The sequence below is a fragment of the Ananas comosus genome, linkage group 13 (genome assembly GCF_001540865.1).
Source record: "Ananas comosus cultivar F153 linkage group 13, ASM154086v1, whole genome shotgun sequence".
Taxonomy (NCBI): Eukaryota; Viridiplantae; Streptophyta; class Magnoliopsida; order Poales; family Bromeliaceae; genus Ananas; species Ananas comosus.
The window spans coordinates 3313726-3326770 of record NC_033633.1 but is presented as its reverse complement, the minus strand read 5'-3'; the positions used below and the strand labels follow the sequence as shown (position 1 = coordinate 3326770).

The window sequence follows — 13045 nt, the reverse complement described above, 5'->3', positions numbered from 1 at the left end:
AAAAAATGGCAAACATTTCGCCCTTCAATCCCAATCTCTCACACAAATTTTAGAGCAATACTATTCATACTTCTTACACTTGGGTGTAAAACTTATATCCATAGACCTTTTGTGGTCCATATGAACTCACTTATTTTATCTCTCCTTTTTTTCTGTTTTTTTTTTAACTAAAACTCTAATAGGAGTTATATTAATCCTTTAAGTCAAAGTTGTAAGATGTACAACACCTATAATGAATGTATAAATAGTATTTTCCTAAAAGAGGAATGCTATTCATATACTATACTCCTATAATAGGAAGTAAAATATACGTCCTAGCCTTGTCTTTTCATTTTTTTTTTTTTTTTTTACCTAAAACCCTAAAAAAGTCTTGGTAAATCCTCATGTTCTTAGAATGTAAGATGTACATCCTATGATGGAGTGTACATTAAGCACTTTTAAAAGCAATCGCAGGTTAGGCAGTCCTCCCTGAGCAAAAAAAATTTGTATTTAACAAAAAAAAATTTACTGACGGCGAACAAGACGAAACGAGATGAGAATCAGTGGCTAAACTTCAAATAAAAGTGATACAATAAGTGCAGAGATAAGCAACAGGATTAATCATAATTTCAATAAATAGACTTTTTATTATTGAGTGATTATCCATTCAAATTTACATAATTAGCGCATCCCTCGCCTTACATGGAACAAAGTGGCCCTTATAAACAACCCAATGATTCCAAGCTTTTTTTCCCCTATGGCCATTCCATTACCATTATGTGCTTCTTCATTAGTTTTAAATTGCGGATATTAATTCCGATTGAGCAAGCGCGAGGTCGAAGGAGGAGAATGAATGTGGGGAGAGTACAACATCCATATCTGTACCTGCATTTGATAGCGCGCTTTGCGCGGGCACGACCTACATTTTGCATAAAAAATAATAGCATTACACAATCACAAATACAAAACATGTATGTTAATTCCATTTTCGTTGCTTTTGAAACAGTTTTTGTACCCAAGAAGCACTCCATCAAGATTTTGACAAAACAAAATGACTTCCACTACGAACGAAAAGTTGAAATGAGCTTCTATTTCTCAAAAGCCAAAGCTCCAATTCAAAGCTTCTGTTTTTGTTTTGGACTTCAATTTAATGAGAAAAGTTAATAGTATAGTTTCAAACAGTTTTACTCAAACAGTAGTTTTGTAAAAGCTCTATAATCAGGCCAAGCAAGCTGCAAGATTCATGATAAATTAGAGATCACAAAAATATGTGCCACTTTTCAAGAATTTCTTTGATTGTTCTTTCTACAAATTCGCCTACTGTATAATGTATAGAAGCTGGAAATATACCTTGTTTGGGTGGTCGAAAGAATTTTCATCCATCACATTGCTCGAGGTGAGAACAGTCTGTGATGAACCCACCGAATTGACAGATTGTTGCAATCCAGATACAGAGATCTTTAGATTTACGGTATCACTCCCAAAGTTAACAATCTGCAAAAAAAATCATAAAACAAAAAATTGAGCATTTTATACTTCAGAAATGCAGATTAAGAGAAGTGAAAGAAGCATGCATTACATTCAGACTTCAGGCCTAGTTTGGGAATGCTTTCTCCAAATGCAACCCCTTTCTTGATCTAAATTCAAAAAAATCCAGAAGTTCTACCCCGATGCCACAATGGCAGTAGAACCTCCATGAAAGAAACATCCAGATGCTTCTCTGGTGGAAGGTTTCCCACTGCCATTTGAAGCATCAGAGTGGAGCTCTAAAGCACCCTTTTTTTTTTTTGTTTTTTATTCTTGGAGCCTAAAAGCACAAATATTGTTGAGTTTGGAGAAAGCATTAACATAGTAGGCCTTATAAGTGATCCTGAGGTGAATAGTTTACCTTTATCGTGATCCTATAGTAAATAGCTTACCTTTATCTTTAGGTAACTGTTGTTATCTTCAGAGCTCTGCCAAGTAACTGCAGATGCAACCAGCCAGCCAGAGAAGTTAGCTTGAATGGTAGTTGGATTCAAAGTTGCGCCGCTTGATTCCTTGAAAAATTGTTGCATCCAGTAGCTAGGAGTTCCATACTGTTGCCACGAGTTAAAGACGATAGCATCTGGGTTCCACCTGATTTTGCAATTCATGACAGTTGGTTTTAATCTTAGCATCCAAAGTTGCTACAATTGTAGGATAAGGAGCTAAAGGAAAGAATAAAACTTATCACCTGCGATCATTGACATTCACAAAAAGTGGTGCATAGCTTGCCATTTCAACAACATCACTGCATGCGAAGCACAAACAGAAACAAATATCAGCCAACATGGATCAAAAAACTGAAATGTTGTGCTTCGTCGGTCACTAGATGCCATTAGTTTATGATCAACTTGAACTCTATTATGTCATCAATTTTGCTTTTAACCTCAATTTATCCAGTAAATATTACACAGCTTGATTAAGGGAGATGATAAGGAAAAACTTAAACAAACCTATTTTTCTCTAGTCCCATGAGAAAAGCAGCTTCTGCTAATGAAGCTAAAAGGCTTCCAGTGCCAGCATCTGATCCAGTCACAGCATACTCGCTGACAAAAGCCTGGAATTACACCATCAAAAAGTTAATAATTGCTGAGATACTTATCATCTCTGAACAAAAGAATCATCAAGCATCGATTTGTGTGTAGGAAAGAAATAACTGGCAATTAAACATCTACCTTCGGACCAGCACGTGCCGTGCGGTCGAATTGAGTATTCATTGAAAACAAATTGTTAGCTGAAGTATAAACCTGTGTAAAGAAAAAGTGTCAGAATTATCTCAAATTGTCAAAAGCTGTACAAAATTTAATCTAAATTGGACAAAATAAGAATACAAACTTGATTAGGAAGCAGATTAATATGCTTACATGGAAATCATACAAATCAGCAGGATGATTAAGAGGTCTAGAGGAGCCATCACAATTTGAAATAAGTTTAATATCTGGATAAGCATCTTTTATTCCCTGGTAGAACTTGAGATAGTTCCCTGTCAAGAACAAGAGAGAAGATATGTCAGCCAAATATTGCTCCAGCCGCAAAAGAATATAGAAATTTGATGAAAACTATTTCATAGTTCTTCTGAAAAGAACAAAAGAATTGGATGCTGGAATATGATTGAACTGGAAAAGAATCGAAGAAAATAATTTGTGGGATCTCACATTTAGTTCAATAGGTGGGTGGGATTAAGGCTTTAGTTGTTCTTGTTGTTCTATCTTATGTTTAATTCAAAAGCTATTACTAATTAAGACACAGCAGAAGCCACAGATGTAGAAACAAACTTTTAATATCATTACTTTGTAGCCCCCTAGTACCAAAATAATATCTAATAGTCTCACTATTTGAAAGACATTTTCTCAAATGCAATTTGTAGCCACAGACCTAAGGGCCTGTTTCTGCTGTAGATTGAGTGCTATTTTATGATTTGATGATTAAGTAGTTCTACTAGGAGAATCATAATATTAAAACTTCTCTAGTAGCTTCTCTCTCTCATACAGAATCTCAATTTCTCTTCGCATACAACAGAAGCTCCACACTTTTTTGTTTGCCAAACACTCTTCTAGAGGTGGCTGCAGCTGACGGTAGAAGCAGGATCAAACAGGCATTAAGATTGCTTTCCTTTCCATTCAAATCGAATTAATCATCAGACATTCCTTTGTCAGCATGATATCCTATTATGATAAATTTTCTTTTTCTCTCTAAGGGATCAAACAAAAGAGATGTATAGCTTTGCAAAACAGCTACCTAGGCAGTAAAAGAGTTGCTAAATTTACCTAGATAGTTTTTCTTCCCGCAATCTTCATTCCCAATTGCCACGTACTTCAGGTCGAATGGATCAGGATGGCCCATTGCCGCTCTAACAGAACCCCATGTTGAGTTGGAGCTTCCCCTTGCAAACTCGATACTATCTAGAATTTCCTGAAACCAAAAAAAATATGGAACTGTTATTCTCATACTCGAGGAATGTCAATGTGCCAGAAGATCAAGTTATTTATGTTCTATAATAGAAGCCAAGAAAAAAGTAAAGATCTCATGAGCACCTATCTGTAGTAAAATGAGCAGACTAGAGTAAAATGAGTAATCCAAATCGCTCAAGTAATGTTGCCAGTATGCCTAAGATAGGGACAGAGAGAAACACAGAAGCAGTTGATAAAAATTTAGGGAGTTGATCTAAAATTTATTGGTAAGGCTCAAACCCAATTCGCTAAGCAGATAACCGATGAAAAATATTACGTGCTTGCTACTCCCCGTCTCTCGTTAAAGGATAAAGAAAGAGAAAAAAAAGAGAAGAAACAACTGTATTTTTGAAAAAAATTTCCTTTCTCATGTCTTCATCTATGTTACACCATAAAGTGTGGGAAAGATGCTGCAATTTGTTTTTTAAGTTTATTATATTCATATGCATCAGGAGGATAAAAAAGTAATGGAAACTTATTAATACATGCCTGTACAAAAGGTAAGGCATCGGTGGTATCAACTTGGTCATTGTGGCTGATCCCTGGAACAAAATAGAGGGGAGAAAAAAAATACCGACGTCATTTTTTTTTTTTAAATAGGAAATAGATGTCACTGTCGTACTGTGTAAATCATAAATAAGAAATTACCATTGTTGACCACCCATACTGGCGCAGCACCTAGAACTTCAGCAAGCTGCAATTACTCATCAAAGATGCAAAACATGAGAGAAATTCATTGAGGTGCACGGCGATATACTAAAACAGCAGAAAAGTAATAAGTGAAATTTATATGACCATTAATTTTACCTGAAGAAACTCAAAATAGCCAAGCCCATCATCGGTCCAATACATTCAAACATCACCAAAGTGCCCAGGCCTCTCTTCCCATGGTCCGACTGTGGCCTTCTACCTGAATGCATTTCGCAGCCAATCATCTTCCACAAAACAACCACCTAGAAATGCAAAGATTCTAGGCCCATTAGTTTTCCATATAAAACTCACAAATCATATGTACAGTAAGTATGGGAGAGCTTCAGTCACATGCATTACTGTATCCATCTAAGTATTCTCATCTCAGGTAGCCGGTATGCTGATTTATGAATGTGTTGTTTCTAACTTGTTAAACTTTTGAAGTACAGAGCAATGGAGATCTCTTATCCCTACACTCCCCCGGTAAACTAAGGTATAGACAATTATTGGACACCACATCAGGAGATTTACCTGATTTAGCCACTAGGCAACTAATACCTAACAGTCAATCTATGGAAGCAAGCGTCTTTTGGCATTTTTGAGTGACCACTAGTTATTGTTTTTCATTTTTACTGATTTTATAAATTCGGTTTCGAATAACAGTATAACACAACTTGTGACACTACTTTACATGCTTATCAAATCTATGTAAAAACAGAACGTTCACTTGTTTGCTCAGGCACAACTGATCAATGCCTTACGAACAATCTTAGTGCTTCTCCAAGCAAATAACCATATGCAAATCACTCTTCTTCTCTTCAAAGGCCTCTGTAAATAACCTTAAAAGTAATAATTTACCAGTTGATCAACCTAGAGAATGAAAATAGAATTTCATTGTACCCTCTTAACCTTTTCTTCTGCAATTATTCATCTAAAGCATGCTTTTATATTGATGATATAATTTCTGTCATTCAATTTACATCTATGATGTATACAGTACAAAGCCATAGCTATGCTACAGCCACTATATGACTATGGTATTTATGTTGTTGAGGTTTCCTTTAGGCCGTATTTGTCGACACATGTTATCTAAGAATAGCTTATTATGTATGAGAATTTTCTAGTTCTAAGGAGTTCAATTTTTTCTTCTTCAAAAAAATCTTTCTATACATAATTTGGTAGGATAGCATATTTCATCCACGAGGTGATTTATCTTATTCCGAAAAAATAATTTGAAAACTGAATATGGCATTTCATTCTTAACATTTGATCACACTCCTTATCAATCAACTGTACAAATTTCTTAAGTAAATGAGGTATACCAAACAAGATATTCATGCATCCAAACAAGACCTTAATGGTTTTTTACTTCAAGGGTTATAGTCAATAGATAACAGCAAGTCCGTGTAATTTAGCATCCGATTTGGATAAGTACATGTAATACTGATTAGTAATTAATTGAGCGATGGACAATCAAATCTGGCGAGATGTTAGTGTATGTTAATTTTGTGCGCTATCAACCATAACCTAAGAGCGCATATTCTTGAGAAGGCTTTGCAGTTGTTTTTCTGTTTGTGAAGAAGAAGAATTACATCATACCAGGAAATCTTATAAACCGAGGTTTCAAATCAGCAAGCATGGAAAAAAGTCCCTTGCGGAAACCATGTCCCTGTAGAGATAAAACACCAATTAGTAAATCATTAAAGATTTATGACAATAATGATAAAACATCACTCATGTTATTAAAGCTCCAAGAAAGAGATTAATTTGCTGCATAAGGCAGATCCCTTCCATATCAAACAAACATCAAAGTTCACACAAGACAAAAGAAATTCCAAAACAAAAACAATCAAGGGACCAAACATTTAAGCCCTGCTTTGACAATTTAGAGGCTCCAAAAAATCCAGAAGCACATTGGAGCTACTCTCATATGCTATATATGGACGTGAGAATCACTGATGGAGAAGCATCGGCTGGATGCTTCCTCATCGACTGCGCCTGCTGCCATTTATAGCCTTTACATGCACCTAAAAAATGAAGTGACAAGAATTTTCTGGGGACATAAATTTTGATCCAAAGACCAATAAACTGACTCCTTGGATCAAGTCCAAGATGGTAAGAACGATCTCGGTATTCACTGCCACAAGAGCAGGATTTTTTCAAACATGTGAGTTAGATAAAGGTACAGACCAGAACATCCATCAACAAACATCAAAAGTAATTAAAAATGAACAGGTTTGCATACACTCTCATATTCTATATGTATAGCACTTAGCATCAACTTCCATTTTTTAAGCAAACATTTCTTGGCTGATCAAACGTAACAATTTTTACTTCCTGTACTTTTCATAAAAGTATTCCGAATCTTCCCAACTTGATCCTACCATACCTTGTAAGTGTCCAAGGGCATGACTGACAGTTGATCGAACCATATAACCCCTTGGTTGGTAGTTCTTAATTGAAATGTTGAGTTTACATCTGTTCCTGTCGAGTCCAATTGAAGCTCCACCTTTGTCCAATTTGACACATCTGCAGCAGAAGCTCTGCAGAAAATGTAAAACATTCAATATATATGGGATCACTAACCATATCATTAATATGTTCAAAATATTGAAAATACACTCACATCACATTAGAAGATGCCAGGTCAAATCCATTTGAGTTTGTTAGTGAAACCGTTAAGTTCACCGATCCAGTTGATTTAACATGCAATACCACTTTATAACTCTTCCCTTCTTCTATATTCTGCAATTTTCAATGGAGAAAGTAATCAAAAGTCTGTGGAAATGAGCAACTCAATGGCATAAAAACTAAAAAATAAAAAAACGAGGCAATAGTCAAAAAGATTATATTTATTCTATACTGTGTTAATATATATATCTGGTCCTGTTCCCTACTAGATCGATCTTTTGGATAATATGGTATCAGACCTAATTCTGAAACCCTTTGTTCTGTGAGGTCGTGGATTCAATCCCCACCTTCAGTATTTAATGATTGTATTCCTGCCTTATATAATGGGTTAAATCTCCATCTCCTATCCCACCTATCAATTCCACGTGTCTTTCATATCTATCATATATGTGAATAGAGATGTTAATATATATTTCAGGGTCCGGTTCCTACTAGATTGATCTTTTGGGTAATACTAAGATATACCTATTTTATGATAGATTGGGATATTAAATGGCTAAAATGGATCAAACATACCAAATCAAGATGTACAAAATTAAAGAACCTTAATTGCTATTAAGAATGACCATATTTTTGAGTAATAACATGTTTGGCCCAACAGAAGCTTCTACAAAAGTGATATTTGAGTCGAGATGTTGGAAGAAGCACTAAGACCTTCTTCAAACAAATAACCTCTACTACAGCTTTTTTCTGCTGCAGAAGCAAACACTTCAACCTGAAGCTTCTTTGGGGGCCCAAATTTCACCTTAGCTTCCACAGCAACAAAAGCTCCTGATTTTGTTAGCCAAATGCCTAGTTTCTGGGAGTTTCTGCCTTTTGGAGTAAAATATCCATTTCAGAAATTAGGCCAAAAAGGCACTAAAAGAAAGATCAGCCATCTGTGACATTACCTTTCATATTGCATCAGAACTAGTAAGCACTTACCATGCCCCAGAACCCAGGGTTATATACTCCAACACCTCTAGCCGGACAAACAATTGATCCACTGTTGTCACAATGTACTTCCATTCGAAGTGCAACAATGTTCCGACTAAAACAGGATGTACGTTCAGTTGCAACTGAAACGAAGGTTTCATTTCCAATGATGGACCATGGGTCGATATTTGAAGGAGTATTAGTGCCTCCTGCTTCAAAACCTGTGAAATCGATTGTCAAAGGAGTGCACGAGGAAAAAGAACGGCATAAACAAAATCGATTGTACAAATATAAATTATTTCTAGCGGATAAAAGCCAGAAGAGTTCTGCCCGAAAACGCCAAAAGGGTTTCTCGAGCTAATTTGTCACAAGTTTTAGATACAGAAGCAACTAATCAAGCTCTAGATCCGGAGTGCCTTTATCCATTCATTTACTGAAGGAGATTAAAGATGAAGGAAACAGTGAATCCATGTACAATCAGATATATAATTCATAGATACCAACATACTGACTTTTCACTAGGCAAGCAAACAAAATTGTCCAAAATAATCACTAGCAGTTCAGACACCTATTACTGTGCAAAAAAATGCAGAAATTTCTCAGTGTAAATCATCCATAAACGATCTCTACATCATCATTTCGAGTGGTATATGTTTTAAGTATCATCAAATGGGACTGTTGTAAATTAGATGAAAACTTATCACATGAAACTATTTCTTTATCAGCTTCAAAAATTCCATTTGATAATTAAAGATTAGAAGGGACCAACTTACCTCTATTGCTAACAAGTTCTGCCCATAGTCCACCAGCTCCTGCATGATTGATCTCCTGCAAGTTTTGACAATCAAATTGTCATGAAAGAAACAAATAAAAGTCCTGTTGCCATCTCTCGTGTCTAAGCTTATTTGTAATATTAAGGCTCACCTCAAAAAAGATACCAAACAGAGTCTCGGGGATTTGCCGTGCTGAGTGCGGGGAAGCGTCGACCAACAGGACTGCGCTCCTGTTCACCTCTAAAGCATGAGCCGAGCATTCGTAACTACCGAACAATATAAACAGCGCGTAAAATACAACGCCAAGAGACGCCCCGAGGACACCCATTTGCTCTCACCACATTCAATCCCAAGAGCACCAAATGCAGCCTACACATATATACACATGAAACCAAGTAGGGCAATCAATGGAAAAGGCAACAACAGCAAAAAGAACACAAAACCAACCAAAAAGAATCGTGCACCTATTGTTACAACTGAACACCTTTTCTAAGTGGCACATCATCACAAACAGAAAAGCTACACCTCCAAGAAACAGAGACTGATAAAAAGCATACTAATACTAATCCAAATTTTAGTTTTAAAAAAAGATGAAAATTGGGTGCAGGAACCTCAAGATAAACAATTTTTTCTGTAAAGAAGAGAAATTTACGTTTAATCTAGCACCATAATTATGCTACTTATCTTATACCATAATTCTGTGAAATAACTACTTGTCTCTAAAAATTTACGGAATTTAGACGAAACCAAGAGCTCAAAAAGGATTTGAGCTGAGAACCTCGCACTTTTTATACTACGTGAAACAACCACCAATCTCTACAAGTGTAATCTATAATAAGAGAACAGTGTTCTAATATTTCAAATTCTTTGGAACTCGCGCTAGAGAAGCTACGAACTAGACTGGAACACAAAATGGGCACCCTTAAATTGCTGGAAAAAAAAAGAATTAACAGCATCAGAACCCATCAACGTGAATGCAAACATCCGAATTTCACAACAAATACAACGAAAAGGAGCTCTTTTGGGCATTTCATCGAACACATAGTCGCGAAAAAAAAAATCCAATCTTTTACCAATTTCCGCTACGCAGAACTCAAAATCGCTCCGCCCACGAAGCAATTAGTGGGAGAAACGGATCAACGATGGTGAGAATCCGAGGAGGGGGGTTCGAGGAGTTTAAATAGTGATCGAAGAGGAGAGAGAGTGTGTGTGTGTGTGTGTGTGTGTGTGTGATAGAGAGAGAGAGAGAGGGGTTTCTTTGAAGCCACGGTCTCAGGGATCATGCGGGGGAGATGGGTGGGGGAGCGTGGGCGGCGCGGGAGCCGTCGGATCGGGATCGGACGGCGAGGAGGGGGCGATCACACGCTACGTTGCTTGTTGGGATGGGCTCCGGCGCTCACACTGTGAGGTGGGGCCCACGTGGTCGTTTTTTTTATCCGGAACCCACAAAATAATTTTAAAAAAAATAAAAAATGTTTTTTTTTAAAAAAAAAGAGCGGAGAAATTCATGCGGTAGTTGGTTCTGGTGTGGCTTACGTAAGGAAGTTGGTGCGTAGACCGGGTTGTGCATGGAAATTTTTTCTGAATACAAATATGGAAAATGGTAGTGGCACACGCCAAAAGAATGTACTTCTTACACTCTAGTTATATCGATGTGTCTGATCAATTACACCCCATCCTAGAATGAGTGGAATGTAAGATATACATTCTTTTTGGGGTGTTCTACTAGCGTTGCTGAATAAATATTAGGATAAAACTTCAATTTGCCCCTTGTATTATAGTATATTTTTATTTTACTACCTCGTAGTTCAAAAGTTGCACTTAACTATCTTTGGATTTTATTTTTAGGGGCAATTGTTTGTATATTTCTAAAAAGTTTTCGACTTTTGATTACCCTCCTTAGAAGACTAATATTGAAAATATTTTTTTTCTTTTCAACCTATTTCAAATATAACCCTAGAGTTAAATTTTATTAATGAACTGTTAGCAATAATTATTATCTCTATAAAATTACTATTTTGCTCTTTCAAATATACCCTTCTATCATTACCGATTTTTCTTATTTGCTCTTAAGTTAAGGGCACAAAAAATATTTTGATTTTTGATCTTTTCAAATATATTCTTCTATCATCACCAACATTTCTTATTTGCCTTTAAGTTAAGGGCAAAAGAGATATTTTGATTTTTTTAAAAAAACTTTTGATAGATATTTAACTTACATTTAACCCAAATTAATTTAACGAGTGGTAATTGTAGGGGTATTTTGAAATAACGGAGAAACATATATAAGGGATATATTGGAAAGAAAAAAAAGTAAGCGTAAATAAGATGTTTCCGAAGTTTTGAGAGGTATGTAAGCAATTATCCCTTATTTTTATTTTCACATAATAGTAAAGTATAGCTTCTCGGACAATTCAGTGGTAAAGTAAAAATAAGCTATACCACAAAAGGGTAATTTAAAATATTTAAATATTTTTTTTCTAATTTAAGCTTTGGAGAAAACACAGATTGTTTCATAATGTTTAATATAGTACTAGAATAAAAGGCATTCACCATTTGAGTCCCATTGAACTTATGCCAAGTCTCGTCAAACTTATAGACTATCAAAATATTTCGAACTCGGATGTAAAGGAGTGTTGAATGTAAAATATTAAAAATATTATTTGCCAATAGCTTAAGCATTTACAGAAAAAAAAAAAAAAACTATTTTGCATATGTAATATCTATGTAACTATATTAATCCGCAATGTTTTGAGATGATGTGGCGCTTCCTCCTTAGTTTAGGGTTTTTCTAATTTTTTTTTTCTTCCTTCAATTATACTCTTTTTGCCCCCTCATCTACCCCATGTAATTTAACCCCCTACAATTATTAAATTATTAATTAATTTTTTAGCTTCTTTCAATTATACACTTTGAATTTCTATCACTAACATACCTGCTGTGACGCTTCGTCTTCCTACTCAATAAATGAATAGATTTGGAATGGAAAAAGAAGTGAGAAAAATGGAGTAGTAGTGATGGGGGGAAGCTCATGAGGGGGATTAAATGGGGCTGTGGGTTTTGATCCTTTTGGTCTCCACTCCCCCTGTTTCTTAAAAATCCTATTTTGAAAACGTTTGGAGAGAGAGATAAGAGGAAGGAGTGCAAAAAAAGGAGAGAAAAAAGCTTCTTCAATGCCATTTTTGTTAGTGGGAGTGGAAAAGATGGCCGATAATTGTTTTTTCTTCAATAATGTGATTTCAACTTCTTCTTCTTTTTGGTTCTATTTAATTTTTTGTTTGATTAATTCTAATTTTTTGTATCTAAATATTCATATACCCGTTTTATATTATGTTGTTTCAAAAATATTAGATTTTGATCTTTGTATACTCCTATTTTTATTCCTTCTCTGGATTGTTGGCTATGTTGAGTATAATTTGTTTCCTTTTCTAGATCTTTTTGGCTTCAATATTCATATTAGGTATGATTTGGATTTTGTTTTCTTTGTATCATTTTGTGTATTTAGGCCCCGAGCTGATGCACGCACCTTCCCCTTCCACTGCCGTTGAACGGGCCGTCATCGCCATAGCCAGAGGTGTCGTCGGGCCGGTCCTCGCGGCCACCGGTGAAGGAGCTTTGGTGGGTGTGGTGCACAAGGGTGCGGGAAGCGAAGCAGCGGATCGATTGACAGTGACGGAAAAGGTGGACGGGGCGAAAGCGCTGAGGAAGTAGTGGCAGCCGACGATCATGGACTCGGTGGCGGCTACAGTGGCAGATGGTTTTTACCAAATTTTGCTAGCCAATTTCGATGAATGGATTTTTTGGTATCTCTTCATCATATACATAATTGGTGGATTTGCATATTATATATTTGATGTACTGATTAATTTTGTTAATGGTTTGGTTATATAATTTTCAAAAAATGCTTAGATGGTTCTGTTCAAAAACTGTTTAATTTATAAAAGTTTTTTAGTTGATCAAATTGTCCTGCTCTTTAGTCATAATTTTTAATGGTTTGGTTATGTAATTTTCAGGAAATGCTTA

The 13045-nt window shown here is 35.8% G+C and overlaps 1 pseudogene; it reads right to left on the bottom strand.

The window, feature by feature from the left end:
- On the bottom strand, window positions 597-10255 carry LOC109719532 (annotated as a pseudogene).